Genomic DNA, 19,176 nt, shown 5'->3' with positions numbered 1-19,176 from the left:
AGGAGGCAGGACACAGCCAACTTTCGTGTGACAGTGCTCCTGGCTGCTCCCTACAGCTGCAGGCAGCCTCCTGGGCCATGCCCCTCATTGGCCTGCAGCCCCCAGGGTGGCTGTGGCGGAGCTGGACCTTAGTTCTCGTGGGCTCACCGGCACCTGAGACCCCTTCATCAAAAGCTAGGGCTTCCTGCCCACAGCCCAGCTGCTTCTGTCTTTCTTAGAACGGCTAAGTTCAACAACAGCAGAGATGATGTCATTTCTAAGGTCAGCAGTGACCAGTACAAGGTTGCTCTTACTTTCTTAACCAGTTCCTGCAGGACATTAACCTGCTGATGCTTGGCCTCCTTTCTTCATCACCTGAGCGAGATAATCACAAACAGAACTAGAAGGAATCCCCAAGGGGCTGCGTTCATTACCGTCTTCCAAGGGGCGATCAGGTTCATGGCAGCGGTGAATGGCACCCCAGCCCTTGCCCACAGCTGTTGAGGTCTCAGAATTGCCTGTGGTCCTAGCCTGGGCTCTTTGTCTCCAGATGACGCCATCCCACCCTCCTCACTTCCACACAGCATTGCGGCATCCTGCACTAAAAAATATATGTACAGCCAAACAAAAATAGAAAACCAGCACCACAGAGTGGGGGTGGGGGATAAATATACCAAGATCCCCGCTGATGCGCTGACTCCGTGTGAGCATCAGAGGGAGACAGAAGCTTCCCGGGACCCAAGAGAGAAAGAGACGTGCGACTCTTCCCAAAACGTGTCCCACGCATGGCATGCCTTGTGGACAAAGGGTGCCTTGGTCAAATGAATCTGGGGAAACGCTGCGCACGTCACTCACACATAGACCTTCAGAAGCCATCTCAGCTTAGTAAAGGTTCTGGAAAGCCCTGCAGCAAGCACAGCGAGCGGTTTACTTTCACTTAAGCCAGCATCGCCCTAACTCGCTCCCAGCCCCAGCCCCTCTGTTCCCGCCACGTCTCCTCACGCCCTGTGTTCCACACAGCATGCTTTGGAAATGCTGATCTATCGAAATCTCATTGCCTGATGAAGAGAGAAGGCTGACCCTTCCCCCTCGATTAATTCTAAAAAGAGTCAGCTTATAAGTCCTTCTATAACTGAAGGCCATGATATTACAAAATACATATTTTATTCTCAATTATGTGTCAGCTCACACCGAGGCTCAGAGAAGCTCCCTTGCCAAGATCAGGCAGAGCTGGGATTTGAGCCCAGGCCAACGGCTCTGAAGCGTACGCTCTCACCCACTTCACTGTGTCCTGTCCCCAGGCTGGTCCGTGTCTTTAGTGAAGATTTGGCAGAAGTCACAGAGCAGCTTAGGACATGTCATCTCCTATTCAGAACCTTGGTGATAGTGGAGGCCATAACCTAAAAATGTCACCCTTCAAAGATGACAGATTCCGATGGAACTAGGAAATCCTCTTCCACTTCAGGTCCCCCCACATGTGGGACCATTTAGCTTCTCCTACAGGCTCAGCATTGCCCCCTAAGCCCAACAGCATCTCCACACCTTATCTCAGGACGCCAGGGGCGGGAGGGCTGTCCAGGCCAGGGAAGGACTTCTTCAGGACAGACCTATTACCAGAAGGGAGAGCCAATGCCCGTGTTGACCATGCCAGCCCCCCTGCCAATGGCATGCCTCGCCACCCCCATCAGCATGATGCTGATGCCCCTGTCACTCCAAAAGCTGGGTTCAGACTATGAGGCTGAGAGATTTCGTTTCCTGAGGGGCCCCTGAAGGGCCCAGTCTATAGGGAAAATGGTCCCCTCCTCTTGCCGGGGCGGCAGTGGTGCTGGAACAACAGCCTCGGGCACTGCCATCACCTCCGTCAAAGATTCAAAGAAACACACCCACACCCACACCCACTCCTCTGGATCTTTGGCCCAGCACCTCTTTTTCAGAGGAAGGGATTTTGGTTCCCAGAGAGGAAGTGAGATGCTCAAGGTCATGAAGCAAGATAATGGTGTGGCCAGGATTAGTATCCAGAGAGCCTAACCCTGCCCCCCGCGCCCCGGAACACCCAGAGTAGGGCCCAGCTGTCTCTGACTCTGATTTCAAATGAAAGCTGCTGAGCTCTGGGGTTGAGTCATTCTGACGCTGGAAATTGTCCACATCTACATCTGGACAAACACCAGGAGACTCACACCCGTCCCCTCCGTCCTGCTGATGCGGGGTCGGTGAGCCGAGGAGTCGAAAGAAAGATTTCTTAGACTCTTAAGATCTGGCAGTAGTGCTCTTTTATTTAGAGAATAGTATAGAATAGCATGGGGACAGGACTCATGGGCAGTCAGAGCTTCTGCTGCTGCTTCTGCTGCCCCCGCTGGCATGGGGACAGGACCCACGGGCAGTCAGAGCTCCTGCTGCTCCTGCTGCTGCCCCGAGTTGAGGGTTAGGGCTAAATTTAAGGCATAGGTATGTGAGTTATCTCTTTACAAGACAAAGAATATGTAAAAAAGTTAAAATGGTATCAGTGCCCGTATGGTCTGGCCATTTGGCGGTCCCACAACTTATAGATAAGAATTAAACCGGATTGAGTAAATGGCAGAAGTCACCGCTTGAATTTTATCCTCGGCTAAAGACAAAGGAGGATTTGTAGGGGTGGGGGGGGGGGGGTGTCAGTTACATGAGGTTGCCAGACAGTAACCAACTTAAGTTCTTGCCTCTGACATTGATTAAGAGCTTCTAGAGATAAGACCATCCCCCCTTCTTCCTGGCACAGAGAGGGAGGCATCTTCACAGATAGAGGTTTCCCTTAGAAATGTAAATGTTTCCCAACAAAGGGGCAAACAAATTCCACTCCTTGGAGCCTGAATCTCATCTGTAGTTTTAAAACTAACCAGCCTAAAAATCCTCATCATAAGCCATTTTAAAATTAAGCAGCCTAAAAATCCTCATCACTGCTACAGGGGATGGCCATGTGGCTGGCACCACCCCCTTAGGGCAGGGGCTGTCAGGGAATTAACCTCCACGATCTTCTCTGGCCATGAACTCCTCACAAATCCCCATTAACGGCATTTTCCATTGACGAAGCGCTCTCACTTCGTTCTCTCATTGAATGTTGGACATCTCTGTGACTTAGGGGAGGATTAGCACACCCATTTTACAGCTGATGGAACTAAAGCTCGAAAGACCCAAGCCCTGAGGGCAGGGACTGTTCCACACTCCTCTCTGTGTCTGAGTGCTGGGCAGACCACCGGGCGTTTCCTTGGCGACTGATGTGCTGGGCCAGGGCTGAGCTCAGCCCTGGTCACTCTGGGTCAGCGAGTGTCCCGCACAGCTCGCCGGGCTGGCTCCCATGGGTTGGAGAGGGCCCAGGTGGACACGGTTCACCCATTAGCAAAAGGAGACAAGGAGTTATGAAGACTTTACCCACTTCACCAAACTCTGCCCGGAGCCCTGGCCTTTGGCCCAAGGGCAGCAGAAAGTCCAGCCAACACCCCCTGCTCTTCAGCTGGAGGGGCCAGAGTTTCTGGGGAAAAGATCACGGCTTTGACCCAGGCCAGATCCCCCCATCAACGCTCTTCCACAGTTCTTGTTCCCTGAAGAGGGAGCATGTGACCAGCTCATCCCTGACTACGCAATATTCTGGTGTGTGTGCTGGATCAGAGCTGCAGGAAAAGCCCACCTCCCTGGGTTGGAGAGGCACTGTCCTTCCCAATGGCACAGGTCCAGCTGGGGAGACCAGGGGTGCTGCTGGGGCAGGGAGCCTGGCCTGAGCTGGGTTGTGCTCTGTCCTCACCTTTGTAGTAAAATCTCTCATTCTGCCCTCATTCCAGTCCAGAAAAAAGTTTAAGGAAACCTTGGGCTGCCAGGGGGTACTCTATAGCTAGTGCCAGCTTCTCTCTGAAGGTAAAGGAGACGCCAGGTAGTTAAGGGTATCTTCATTATTGAGCACCTACTGTGTGCACAGACTTTACAAATCTCACAACCAGCCTGTGAGGCAGGTGCTATATCCTCGTTTTGGTAGATGAGAAAGGTGAGACTCAGAGAGGTTAAGCAACTTGCCCAAGGTCACACAGCTAGTGACTGGCAAGGCCCCACCCAGGACCCTCTGACTCTAAAGCCCAGGCACTTTCCACTGCATGTCCATGCCTGAAGAGCATCTAGTCCAGCCTTCCACCAAAGCAAGAATCACCTCAGCTGCTTCCCTAACAGGTCATATAGTCCTGATTTACAAGACCCTCCCTCTCTGAGGCAGCGCCATGATTCATTGAGCAGCAGCTCTAACGACCATGAATGTCTTTCTTCTACTGAGATGAGAACTGCTTCCAGTCTGGCTGTGCCCTCTGGAGCCACATGAAGTAATTCCTCTGTTGTGGGCATCTAAAGGATTCAAGATGGCTCCCTGCTTGGACAGTGCCTCCCGGTCTTCTCCAGGTTGAATGCCCCGTTCTTTCAGCCACACCTCCTTTGACCATTGTGGGGACCTGGAAATGGCCACCCCAAGATATGTCTCTTTGGCATCAGGATTATTTGAGGCTGATTGCTTTTGATAAACTGGGACAGGGAAGGAGGCTCTGAGGAATGGAACTTGCCCTTTGTTAGGACACATTTACATCTGTAAGCTAAATCTCTATCTGTAAAATGTGCCTCCCTCTCTGTACCAGGAAGAAGAAAGGAGATGATGACCTTGTCTCTAGAAACTCTTAATCAATACCAAAGGCAAAGACTTAAATCTGCGTTTTATTGTGCTTCTCTGGTAACCTCCTGTAACTGACTTCCCTCCCCCTCCCAATGTTGGCATTTCTTAAGGATTAAGCATCTTTCCTTAGGCTAGGAACTGATTGCTGCGCTCACCTGTGACCGCCCAGCTCCAGACAATCGACTTGCCTCTGGCTACGCCCTCTGAGACAGCAGACCACTACCTGCTGTGTGCATCAAGCACTGTGCCGACAGGGCAATCTTGTGACTATTGTGGGAGGGACATTTCAATCACATGTGAAACACCCTGTTTGGGGGTATATAACCACTCTGTGCACCCCACTTCTTCAGTGCCCTTTCTTCCTTCGGGAAGAAAGGCCCCGGGCCATGGCTCCTCATAAAGCTCTGTTTAATTTTCTCTTGCTATTCTGTCTCATGTGAATTTAATTCGTTCTCCGGCCAGACGAACCCACATTTGGGGAGAGGAAATGTCTTCTTCCCCTACACCATGCATCTAGAGCCCTGGCCAGCCTCTCTCCCTTCTCTGGAAGAGCTTCAGCTTACTACTTCCCCAGGAGCTTCGCACACCATGTGTGGTCCAGCCAGCACAAAGTGGTGACCATCGCCTCACTTGCTCTGGACGCTATTCTCCTATTAGGATTCCTAAGAGTGCATCTGACTTATAGGCAGTCACCTTACACTGAGCTTGCAGCCCATCAAACCACGCCCCCAACCACCAGTTTTTTGTCATATGAACCACGGTGGCAGACCCTATTGGTTACCTAATCAAGAGCCATCCTTGCACCTTTCTGCCTTGATGGCAAATGGCTGACATTCCTCAGGTGCTCACCCTTCCCCAACCCCAGTTCCAGGTACTAAGCCAATCACAGTGACCTCAAGCATCTTTCCAAAAATTGATTAGCTATGAGTGTGTTCAATTCTGGTTAATGGGTTCTTTAGGGAAGTCTTCTGGGGCTACTGGGAAAAGCTTTCCTCCTCCTAAAAGAAATCACAGGGGAGGAAATGCCACTCTGCTTTGCCCGGACCTTGACAGGTCTATGTGTGATGCCTGGAACAGTGGCAGCCATCTTGTGACCACAAAAGAAGATGTCATGGATACGGTTAGGCTGGTAGGAGGAGATGGAGAGCTTACTTGTCGCTGTGACAGTGAGCGATCTCTGGAACCCTTGACCTCAGGACTTCTTGTCACAGGAGATAGAAAGTGAAAGACCCAGATGAATTTTCCATTATCAGCAGCTAAAAGCCCGGTAGCCCACAGGCTCCAGCAACAGGATTATTGTGTTGTCTGAACGTGGGCCACAAGGAAGAAATGGCTTTGATTTTCGTCCCTTCGCAGCCTCTAGCAACACTAAGTTGAGTCTCACATTCCTGTCTCTTAACAGCTGGGGCTAATCCCAGAGCTTTGTGGTCACTGTTGGGTAAAAGGAAGTCCCGTCCAGTCTAGTCCAGTTTAAAACGTTGATCTAAAATCCCTCTTAATGCTAATATTCTCCCTGCTCCGGGAATAGACCATCCTTTAGTGGGAGGGACTTAGAAAGCCCAGGAGGCATGGTCTTCTTCCCCACCCCCACCTTCCGTTTCTGGCTGTTCCACAGTCAGGCTGGAGAAGACAGACTGAAAAGACAATGGAAGGGACCGCCCAGTGGCCAAGTGGTTGAGTTCGCACGCTCCACCGAGCAGCATTTCACAGGTTTGGATCCTGGGCGCGGGCATGGTACCGCTCATCAGGCCATGCTGAGGCGGCGTCCCACATAGCACAACCAGAGGCACTCACAACTAGAATATACAACTATGTACTGGGGGGATTTGGGGAGAAGAAGAAGAAGAAGAAAAAAAAAGATTGGCAACAGATGTTAGCTCAGCTGTCAATCTTAAAAAAAACAAGACAATGGAAGCCCTCTGTGTGGCCTGGCTCCAAGGACTGGCTCTCCAGCTGACCCCACAGCCAGCCCTCTCGGGTGGAATACTGTAAAAATCTGAACGTGGCCCAGCCACCTTCCAGTGTGCACTTAGACAGGACACTCACACATCCTGACCGTGCCAGCAAGTGGAAGGACAGACAGTCCCCAGGAGCCCCTGCCTCCTCTCCCCAAGGCTCTTTACCCTTGTTGAAACAGCAAACAGTGGAGCAGCAAGTTCATTTCTAAAGTGGACACGCAACCTGGGAAGACGCCGTCTCCCCTTCTTGTAGCTTCTGTGAGTGATCCCTGGGAGCCCACTGCCCCAACCTGGCGAGGCTGGGGGAGGGGAGAATGACAGCATTCTTCCCCCAGGCTGGCAACTCACAACTAACGTGATCCTCCCTCCTCTATCTGATCTCCTTATCGATCCAGGCAGGGAGGCTGAGCACATCTCTTTGTCCTTGACTGTGCATTCTGGTAGCACCAGAAAAAGCCAGCGTCTGTTATGTACCTTTCGAGCCAGGCCTCTCCTGCGCTAAAGCTGAGCAGCTGCTCTTTTGAACTCAGTGCAAGAGCTCACAGACTCAGCACTGCTGCATCTCATCTGCTCGGTGCCAGGCTTTCAATAGTGTTCCAGGTGTTGAAGCCTGGATCCACTATTAAATCTACTTCCACTCTCTTCCAGCTCCATGTCACCCACAGATTTGATAATCCAGCTGTCTGTGCTATTATTCAAGCCTTTGATGAAAATATCAAAGCAAACAGGACCGAATAGAGGACCTTTAATTCAGGGTGACATTTATTCGGGCATGTTCCCGGAGAACTGTTGCTGGCTCCAGCTACTTACCACTTCCTTTTATCTGTGCTCTAAAATTGACTGTTTAATCAAAGCTCACAGGTGGCTGGGCTCCAGTCCACATCTCCTCAGTGCCCTGGGATGTCAGCGACCCAGGCTGGGTATCTGAACTTGCTTAAAATAGGTGCACCCTGGCCCGGCTCAGCCTTTACTCCCTGCCTACCACCACCTCATTCGGGCTCTTCATTTAGCTGAGCTCTGCCCAGCCCACACCCCAACCACAGCGCCTGATCCGAGCACTGCCCTTCTCTTCCTCTCCCCGGCTCAGACAGCTCCTCTCTCAGGCAGCTGGTCTGTCCCTAAGGGGAGGGGGTGGGAAAGCAGTCACTGGAGCACCCGGGATGGCCCCAAGAGTTGAGCTCTAACACAGGAAACTGCTGACGTCCAGGGGCCTTAGGTCAGTTAGGGCTGAGGTGGGTGGAGCCAAGGATGTTTATTAAGCATGCGCCTGGAGTTGGGCTGGGTGTGTTACAGGATCCTCATTGCAACCCTGCAGAAGTAGGCACAACTGTCTCCATCTCCTGGGTGAGGAAATTGGGGCTCAGGGAGGTCACATCACTTGCCCAGGGTCATCCAACCGGTAAGTGGCAGAACCAGGTTTGACCCTAGCTGTGGGCTCCCCGCTACACCCAGCCACTGCGCCCTCTGGCTCTCTGTGCCAGTTTTTTCCTCTTCCCAGGTTCCCCTCCCAGGCAACTGCTTCAGTGGCCTCTGAAGACAGGTGAGCCTGAGCACAGCCCTCCCTGACACCCCCTCCCCACACCAGGAGGGAGCAGCAGGTTGGAGGGGTGACATCAGGCTGCAGGGAAACCACTCCAGTGTGCCTGAGACCTGAGCAACTGGGGATTAATCTTCCAGATCTAGTACCACAGACACGATATGAATCTGCTGCCACCCCACCCCCTCCAGCCCATTGAGGTGAACAGATGGGCAGACCCCTCCCCGGGGTCTAAGTAGGGCACTGCTGAGGCTGCTGGGAGACAGGGAGGGAGGCCAGTCAGCCGGGGAGGGAGAAGAGGGGCAGACCCAGCTCCACCTCACCCTGCCCGGGGCTCCCAGGGCATGTCTAATTGGCGCGTCAGCTCGCTGCTGCCAGTGGGGGATGGGGCTGCCACGCTCCTGTCCCTGGGTGCTCAAGCAGAGCCTGAACAAAGATAGCAGGGGATTGACACGTGAGTCAGGCAGTTCTTTCTAATTCCAAACTCCTTAGCCTAAGCCCACTGGAGCTGATGAGCGAGAAGGACTCCCTCCTCGGGGATCTGGAATAAGGTGTGGGCGGTGTGGTACCCAGAGCAGCCAGGTCCTGACCAGGCCCAGCTTCTGCCATCAGCCCTCGCCCTCATCAGGAGCCAGTGGGGCGCGGTGGGGCACGGGGTACCAAAACAATGTGGAAGCATAAAGACAGCCAACTGTCAGAGCTGGAGGGACCTTAGGAACCGCGAGTCCAATGCTTTATGTTTCAGAAGAGAATACTGAGGCTCAAAGAGGGGAGGGGATGTGCACACAGCGAGTGGGTAACACAGCCAGGGGCTCCGGGCTCCTTGATTAGTGTTCCTTCCACATCCACACAAGCTGGAGAGCTCCATTTGCAACAACCAAACCCTGAAAACAACCCCAATGTCCACAGCAGGTAAATGGATAAACCAACTGAGTATATCCCTCCCGAGGACTACTTACTACTCAGCAACACAAAGAGATGAGACAGTGATACAGGCAGCCTGGACAAGAGGCAAATCATCATGTGAGTGAAAGAAGGCAAACGAAAAAGTACCTACTGTAGGATCCCACTCATATAAAGTGCAGAGAGTGTCAACTAATCTAGAGGGCTGGAAAGAAGATTGATGGTTACAGGAGGACAAGGGGTAGTGCCCAGGGGGAGGGACTAAAAAGGGGCACATGGAAGGTTTGGGTGTTGGGTCCATTCACTATCTTGACTATGCTGATGGTTTCACAGTTATATACATGTGTTGAAATTTATCAAATTCTATGCTTTAAATATGTGTGGTTTATTATATGTCAATGTTATCTCAAAAAAGCTGTTTACAAAAAAACAAGTTGCAGAGGCCTTGGACACAGCCCACCCAGGTGAGCCAAGTGCTTCCGCCCACACCTCATTGTGTCCTGGTGGCCAGGGTAGGGTTGTAAGTTCACCATGCCTCCTTACCAGAGGGTCAGCTTCTGCCCACCCCAACCCAGAAGGGCTGTAAGCATCATGTCACCAGTGTCACGTGAAGCCCGATCCATCTCATGGTGTATGGATGTGACAAGCAACCATGAGGCCCCCGTGGCATGTTGCTGCACAAGCCAGACATGAAACAAAGGTTGACAGGTTGGGGGTAACCTGAAACTTTGTGCCTCCACCTAGTGAAATGGGGTCTCCAGCCTTGGGGTAAATGGGAAGTCCCCAGAATCCACTAAACAGCATTTCTTTGGCTGTCTCTTAGCCTTTTAAAATCATCTTCTCAGCTCCTTCCAAGAGTCCAGAAGAGTCTCACACTGTCTAAGCGACTATGGAGTAGCCACCATTTACCTTCTCAGCTCCTGGGCTGGCTCCTACACGGGGGTGACGGACAAGGACTTGCCATTTGTGGCTAGAGCCACTCAAGATGGGGACCAGGAGCGACTCTTCTGCTTCCACAATAGTCAGGACAGGCAGGCCGTCCTGCTGCTCAGGCCACAGGGTCCTCCCAATCAGGACAGTCCCCACACCCACCTGCCTGGTGCCACACTGCGTTCTAGAAGCAACTTCACAGCATGCTGTCTGATGTGCCGATGTTTCATGGTGCTTTTAGCGAACCATCATTCAGGTTTTTACTCCCAGCCCTCTCCTGTGACCCGCCCCCTCTCCTGAGTTCATGAGGCCTGGGCTGAGCTCATGAGACCTTCAAGGCCACATTCTCTTGGTATTTCCCTTGTGGGCTGGCTCCTTCCCTTCAGATGAGGCTGGCCAAGAAGTACCTTGGATCCTGATGCAAAATGACCCCTCAGGCTGCTCAGTCCAGCTAGGCAGGTCAACATTCCTGGATGAGTCCAACGTTGGCCCCATGGGGACGCTCATGCTGCACTCCAGCGCTAGGGGCCATTCCCACCCACCCACTAGAAGTGGGGTCACAGGGCTGACCAAGTAGAAAGAGGTGAAGGTTAGGGTGAAGGCGTGCAGGCTGAGCGCCAACTGCAACAGATGGGTCTCCAAGGCTAGGAGCGGGTGGAGGTGGGGTAGAGCTGGCCCTGACCGAGGCTTGAAGGAATGGCGGGATGTAGCAAATGGCAACAGCACTTCGGAGGCAGGAGCTTGAGCGAAGACTTAGACAGGGGAGTGTTCTCAGATGCTTCTAGAACAGTGAGAAGAGCCCAGGGTCGCCTGGGGAAGGGAAGGCAGCAGAGCTGAGGAGGGAAGCTCTCTGTCGGTCTCTCTCATGATTACGTCTCTAGACCTCACAGGTACCTAGACTTAACAGGCACCAGAAGATGGTTGTGGGAGGGAGGGAAGGAGGAAAATGGAAGGAGGCATCCATCAAGCTAGGATGTATGGGTACATTAGCCCAGAGGCAACAGGGAGCCAGGGAAGTCTCAGAGCAGAGGAACAACACATGTAATTTAAGATTTGCTTGGGAGCAAAGTGCAGGGACCTCTACTCACACCTGATGGGTGCCCTGACCTCTGGAAAGGAAGCTCCCTCTCCATACCAGCCTGGACAGGAGAATGGCAGGAGGGCACAAAGCAGGCCCTTATCCAAGGCTGGGAGGGCCTGGGATGCCCCAGCTGCTGCTTCCAGAGCCAAGAACAAGCTACTCCCTCTGCCTGCCAGGGAGGTCAAGGAGGGCCTGTGGCATAGCCAGGAAGGGAGAAGATTTTTAGAACTCTATGATGGAATCTCTCTGGCTCTCCCTGGCCTCATGTTTCACAGGAGCTTCCAGCCGACAAGTCAGACTTCCTGGCGGTGGCAGCAGCAGCCCCAGCAGGAGGGAGGAGGAGCAGAGGCCTGCAGGAGTGTGCTGAGGCAAAGGTGGCACAGGTACCACCTGTCCACTTGGCTCCTCTACCTCCCAACAGCTGAGGAACCTCAGAAGATCCAAGCCCCTCCTCCAGGACCCCTCCTCCCCCAGGGCTGGCTCCAGCCTCTAAGTGGAGGTGGGCAAGTGAATAGACTCCCAGGATGCTGGGGCCAGCTTTCTGCCCAGACCAGGCTGCTGTCATACTGCTCCCACTTCAAGCATCAAAAACGAACAGCAGCTGCCTTCACTCCATCCTGCTCTGGGTGTTAAGATGGACCCTGTATCTACCATACCTGGCCCCGCGTTTTACAGTCGATCTCTTCATCTGCATCCTGAACCTAAGAAGCAGTTAAAATCATGCCCACTCTACAAATGAGGGCTCCACACTTCAGCTAGGCCAGTGGGCTTGTCTAAATTCCCACAACTAAAATGCTCAGAGGAGGGAGCTTCGGCTTCTAAGCCAGGCTCAAGAAGGGCCCAGAAAGCGTGAGGGCTAGACGGATCTTCACAAGGAAATTAACAGACAGCTCAGCATAGGACGCAGCTGTCCCAGCCTCAATGGTCTGCCATTACTGAAACGCCTGACAGGGACCACATTGTCCTGTCCCTCTATTTGCGAATGAGGAGACTTGATGCAGAAAGCTGAAATAATGTGTCCAAAGTCACACAAGGAAAGTGGCAGCGCCTGGCTAGAGCCGAAAGGCCTCTCTGATTTTAACAATTGTGGAGAGCACTTCTCCCCTTCCTTCTTGTCAGTTCATGGTCAACAACCTGACCCTTATATGCAGACAATGCCCCATGTCACCGAGGACGTACTGAGAGCCGCAGGCCCCATGGTCACGTCTGCAGCAGGACCTTGCAGGATCTGCGCTGTCTCGCCATTCCCTGCTTCGGTCAGCACAGGGCAGAACTAATCATTCACAAAATCTGGCCAGTGCTAGAAGAAACCCCAAAGCCATCACAACCTGCCTCATTGCAGGAAACTGAGGCCTAATAAGGACCAAGGAGGTGATCAAGGGAGTCTGTGGTTTCAACTGCTCTGAGTCTAGAGAGTAAGAATGAGGGAGAGGCCCAGACAGGTTGGCCAAGGGGACCCTTGGCAGGGGGAGGGGTGCGTGGGCAGTTTTGAGGGGCACAGGCTTAGCCCACCCCATCCCCTGTTCTCAAGCACAGTCAGAAACTCAGAAGCCCAGGGGGCGCAGGCGCCAAGTTAAAATTACCCAATGCAGGGAAGAGAACAGCTTCCGCTGTGGCGTACCCCCCAGATGCCAGCACTGTGCAAGGCAGCAGCCACTCTCCCCAATTCACAGAGGAGGCCAAGTCTCAGGGAGGTTGAACGGCTTGCCCAAGGTCACACAGCGAAAAGGAGCAGAGCCGGGACGGAAAATGCAGCTCTTCCCACCCCACCTCATCCCCTCAGTGTGGGCTACTGCACTGCCGTCTGCTTCAGGATGGAATCGCCCCACCTCCTCTGCTCAGCCAGCACCCCTGAGGCTGGGTCTCTGTGGTCCTCCAGTCGGCTCTTTCCAGCCCATTCCTCTGGGGTCACTCAGTGCTGTCCCCCCAGCCCCTGCCCCTGGGGCCCCCTCCACAGGGTTCCCCTCATCAGACAGCGCTGAGGCGGCCCAGTGCCTGCCAGGACCAACTCAGCACGTCCACCCTTTGAGAATCTCCAGGGAACCAACCTGGGAGTCTACATTTCAACAAGAACATTCTGGAAGCACTGTTGTAGAGAAAGAAAGTGAAAAGAAGACGGGAATCTGATGCTCTCTGTAAAGGCTTTGGTCCCTACGTGGGAGAAAGGAAAAGCAGTTTCCTCTCTACTGTCCCAGGGCTAAAGCAGCTGGTATGTCCCCTTGGCGGAACTGAAAAGGAGCCCCTTCTGGGAAGCACCACCTCGGGTAGTGAGCAAGCAGCCCCTCTCTGGGGAAGAAAAGGACGGCCCTTCCTCCAGGTACACAGCCTGGGGAGCCACCCAGCTGGGAAGGAGAGCAGGAGGTGTGGGCCTCCAGCTGATGCCCTTCCCACAAGGTCACTTCTCACTCAGAAGACTGTCCCTGATGCAGGTACCCTGGGAGGCAGCCACCGCTCCCCGCTGAAGCCCACCTCTCCCGTGGAGAAAAGGTCGTTTTGCTCAGAGTCGCTAAAAAGTACACATTACCAGCCCTACTGATTTTCAGCAGTTTCGAATGCTGGCTTTGATCAAAAACTTCTTTAAAAGGCCATCCTCCCCTCTTATTCCATAGCGTTTACATTTTATAACATTTAAACAGAATCTCTTTTAAGCAAAGATATGCAGTACTTTCCTCACATGTCCCCATAAAAAGTAAAATCTGGGAACCACCGACATTGGATGGTCAGGGAATGCCTCTGAGCCCGGCAATGATCGGCTCCTGCAAAGTAGTTCACGATGGTGCTGCCTCGCTCCGGGGAACTCCTTCCTCCGAGAAGCCCTCACACCTCCCGTCAGGGCTCCGTGCCTGGATAGCAATCCCCAGGAGAAGGTGTCCTCTGCAGAGGCGGCTTCTCCACTCTTTGTATGCATGACAGCTACATTTACTGAGCAATTCTGATGTGTCAAGAGCAGAGACTACTATGAGAACTACATATAACATTCTATTTGCCAGATCACCCCTATAGGGTACATGTGACTATTTTATTCACTTTACAGATGCGAAACAGGCTCGAGAGGTCAGCAGACCTGCCCGCCCCTGATTGCATAGCCATGCCCTTCAAGGCTCTCTGCCCCAGCCAAGGCATCCCCAAACTGACAGGGAGTCTGAAACCTCAGGCCAGGCCTGGGGTCCTGCCAACCTCTTAAGCCAGCCTGCCCTGCCATCATGGTTGAGGACACTTGATTGCATCCTCCACCATTTGACCCCTAGAGAAGCTGAGCCCTCAGCCCCTCTTTTCGTTATTCTGCATCTCCCTGAATCATTCACTCTACAGCGCCCAAGATACTACTGGGTGGGTGGGTGGGTGGGTGGGTGGGGGTGCTTTTTGATGTTAAAATTCCTTCAGGTGACTCACAATCAATTTTAAAAGTTGGATGGGCTCCAGCCACAGCTTCTCTCCTTTAGCAGCAGGGGCAGCACGCCATCTAGTGGCCGTGTGGTGACCCTCCTATTCGCAGACCTGCAGGAGCAGAGCCAGGGATCTGGGAGGTCCTTAGGTTGTCAGGTGATCCAGCTGAGGTTCAGAGAGGGGAAGCGACCAGCCTAAAGGCACACAGCAAATTAGTGTCCAGTCTGCAGGACCATAACCCAGCTTAGGAAGCAAGACCGGGCTTCCCAAACTTCCCTGGTGTTCTGGGGAAGCTGTGTGTCTGGAAGCAGCTCCCAATTCCTATAGTTGTGAGAGCGAAGGAAGGGTCCCATTCACAGGGTGCACCATCTTTCTGGTACTGCATCCTTTGTTCTGCTTATCATTTTTGAATAGGTAAAGGTACACATGGTATAAAATCCAGAAGCTACCAAAAGGGTATGTGGCGAAGAGTGAGTCTTCTATGCCAACTGTCCACCACCCAGTGCCCAACCAAGGTGATCAGTTTCTACATGTCCATCCAGAGATTGTCTGTATATTTACAAGGATACATTTGTTTTAATTTATTACACAGATGGCAGCATTTCCTATACACAAGGAGCTTTAACAAGGTATCTTGGAGGTCACTGCACATCAGCTGGTAACGAGCATCCTTGTTCCTTTGTAAAGCCACACTGTATTCCTTGCGGGGGTGGGGGGGTGGTGTATGGAGGTACCATCACTTATTTAATTACTTTCCTTTTGGTGGTCATTTCACTGGTTCCCAATCCGCCGCTATAACAAACACGTGTGGGGAAACCGTGAGAATAAATTCCTGGAAGTGGAGTTGCTGGGATTATCAGTTATGACTCATGTTTCGTCTTTGAAACAACGTAAGAGTTTCAATGCTTAAGGCCTCATTATCTCACGCAAAACGAGTCTAGAGGCAGACGGTCTCCAGGCACATGGCAGCTCCACGCTGGGGCAAAGGTCATGCATGTGTAATCAGAGGTTGTACTGTCTTGATTTCCACCGTTGGTGCACAAAGTGTTTCCCCACTGCCTGGCCGACATCATCTCACTATACTTGGTTTAAAACGTCCCAATCGAGCAGGTGAAAATAGTATTCATTGTACTTTTAATTTATATTTCCCATATGAGTGAAGTTGAATCAAGCATTTCCTTTTCCAGGGAGTGTCTGGTTATATTCATTGTCCATTTTCCTTTTGTGTTTCTGGTCTTGTTTGTATTGAATTTTTGGTAAAACCTTTATTAAGATACAATTCACATACCATAAAATTCACCCACATAACGTGGTTTTAGTCTGTTCACAGTGCTGCGCAATTATCACCACAAGCCAGTTTTAGAACATGTTGTCTCCCCCACAAAAAGAAACCCAGGGCCCGTTATTAGTCACTCGCACACAACCGCCACCCCCCTGTGTCTAAGCAACCACTAGCCTACTTTCTCCATGGTTTTGCCCATTCTGCACGTTTCACATAAATGGAATCATATGAAATGTGGTCCTTTGTGGCTGACCTCTTTCGTTTAACATAACGTTTTCGAGGTTTTTCCATGTTCTAGCAGGTATCAGGACTTCCTTCTTTTTTTGTGATTGACTAATATTCCATTGTGTGGATACACCTTCTTTTGTTTATCCATTCAACAGTTGATGGACATTTGCGTTGTTTCTACTTTTTGACTATCATGAATAGCGCTGCTATAAATATTCATGGACAGGTTTCTGGGTGGACGTAGGTTTTCATTTCTCCTCAGTAGATACCACAGAGTAGATTGCTTGGTTTTATGGTAACTCTACGCGTAACCTTTAGAGGAACTGCCAAACTGTTTTCCAAAGCAGCTGCATCATTTTACATTCCCACCAGCCGTGTACAAGGGTTCCAATTTCTCTATATCCTCTTCAACACTTATTTTCCTTTTTTGTTTGATTACAGGACAGCCAGTCTAGTGGGTGTGAAGTGGTATCTCATTGTGGTTTTGATTTGCATTTCCCTGATGGCTAAGCATGGTTGAGCATCTTTTCATGTGCTTATTAGCTGTGTGTATACCCTCTTTGGAGAAATGTCTATCTTCTTTCTTTTTAAGAGCTTTATATGTCAAGGAAATTAGCCCTTTGTCTGTGACATGAGTTGCAAATATTTTTCACAGACTGTCATATATCTTTGATTTTATTTGGGTTTTTTACCCCCATGCAAGGTCTTGTATCATACTCAGGAAGACTTTTCCCACTCCAGAACTATTACAATGTTTTCAAATGGCTTTCCATGTTTTCTTCCAGCAATTTTATGGTTTAATTTTTTTCCAGTCAAATTTTTTATCAAACTGAACTTGTTTTGGTGTAAGGTGAGAGGTAGGAATCCAAAGTTATTTTTTCCAGATATATACCCTATTGTCCTGATACTATTTAAATAACCCCCACTGATTTGAAATGCCATGCTTTTACTTACTAAATTCCTACATATATTTGGGTGTATTTCTGGACTTTCTATTCTTTCCCATTTATTTATCTATCTATTCATGTATCAATACCATAAAATTGCACATTTAACTTTTTATTATGGAAAATTTCAATCATGCAGAAAATTAGAGAAAATAATACAATGAGCCCCCACTGTACCCAAAACTCAGCTTCAACAACCATCTTCTTTCTGCCATTCTTGTCTCCTGTTTTTGTTTTAGTCTTTTCCTGTTTTCTTTTTCTAGAGTTGTGTTGGTCTGCTTAGGCCGCCATAATAAAATCCTATAGACTGGGTAGTTTAAACAAGAGAAATTGATTTCTCACAGTTCTGGAGGCTGAGAAGTCCAAGATCAAGGTGCTGGCCGATTTGTTTCCTGGTGAGAGCTCTCTTCCTGGCTTGCAGACAGACCCCTTCTCGCCCTGCCTTCACATAGCCTTTCCTTGTGTGTGCATGTGGAGAGGGGTCCCTCTCAGTTCCTCTTCTCATTAGGCCACTAGTCCCATGATGAGGGCTCCACCGTCTAATCTAATATAACCCTAGTTGCCTCCCAATGGCCCCGTCTCCAAACACCATCATACTGGGGATTAGGGCTTCAACAAATGAATTTTAGGAGGATGCAATCATTCAGTCCATAACAAGAGCATTTTAAAGCAAGTCATTTCACCTGTAATTACTTCACTCTCTAACAGCCAAGGACTTTTTTTAATGTAATCAAGACACCTCTATCACAGGTGTGGTAGGCAGCATAACGGTCCCCCTAAAGATGTTCATGTCCTAATTCCCAAAGCCTGTGAATATGTTGCCTTACATGACTTTGCAGATGCGAATAAATTAAGGCTCTTGAGATGGGGTGAGCCTGGATTATCCAAGTGGGGCCAACGTAATGACAAGGATTTTGTCTTTATGAGACCGAGGCAAGAGAGTCAGAGTCAAAGGAGGCGATGTGATTATGGAAATGAAGGTCAGGGGGATGTGGGCCAGGAGCTGAGAATGCAGGCAGCCTCTAGAAGCTGGAGAAGGCAGGGGGACACATTCTGCCCTGGAGCCTCCAGAAGGAAGAGTTCTTGATTTTAGTCCAGTGACTAAATTTCAGACTGCTGACTCTCAGAACAGTAACATCATAAATCTGAGTTGTCTTAAACCACTATGTTTGTGGTGATTTGCTACAGCAGCAATAAGAAACCAACACAACCAATAAAATTGGCAATAACTCATTATCCAGACCATGTTCAGTTTCTCCCAAATATTTCAAAAATATCTTTTTTCAGTTAGTCTGTTCACTACTTTAAATGTTGCATTACTTTAAATATAATTAAGCAGATATAGGGCCAGTGAATTTTTTTTATTACTATCTGGTTTAAATTAGTAAATTAATAAAAACTGAATCCAAATACATACATACATACATATGTAACAAATAAATACACCTCACAAGTCACTCACTACTGACCTGGGCAAGTGACCTCTTTTCTGGGCCTGGGCTTCCTAATCCGAAAAGTGAGAGGATTGGACTAGATGAGAAGTTCTCTTATCCGTGTCTGGGCTGCCTGGGATCTGGAAATACCCTGAAACTATATGCATAAAAGGGAGGCTTCTCAACCCTGTCTGTGCCTCAAAATCTCCTACAGATGCCCCCGTCCCTCACCCCTAGTCAGAGAGTATTCAACACTGGAGCCTAGGAGGTCCCCGGTGCAAGACCCACCTCCAAGGGGGGTGGTGTCAATTTAGAGACTTAGAGTCAAAAGAAGAAAATATCATGGGCTTACTCAACAGCACGTTCAAAGCAAGATATTTGCCCGCAACCCACCAATTCAATGCAGCTGCTGCCATGGTTCACCCTCGCTGAGCGAGGCCACTAAGCTGGGTGCCAGGCCAGCAGGGCTGCCTGTCTGAGCAAATGAAATGCAGGATGCCCAATTAAATTTGAATTTCAGATAAATAATGAATCTTTTTTTAGTGTAAGTATATCCCCAATAAAAACTGATGAAAACCTGATTCATTGCTTATCTGAAATCAAATTTAACTAGGAATCCGTGCTTTATCTGGATCTGATTTGATCCTGCCCCCAGACAAACAAGCCAAACACCAGTGTCCGGCCCCAAGGCTCGTGATCAGCTCTGATGGAAAGGCGTAAGGAGCCAGAGAAGACGTCAAGAAAGGCAAAGAGGGAAGGTTTGGGGATGACCTTACCACAGCCTGAAGCTAGAAGGAGCAGGTGACTCCTGATCTAATCATCTCTGGTCACCATAG

This window comes from Equus przewalskii, chromosome 14, assembly GCF_037783145.1.
Source record: "Equus przewalskii isolate Varuska chromosome 14, EquPr2, whole genome shotgun sequence".
NCBI lineage: Eukaryota > Metazoa > Chordata > Mammalia > Perissodactyla > Equidae > Equus > Equus przewalskii.
Note: the sequence above shows the minus strand (reverse complement) of the source record.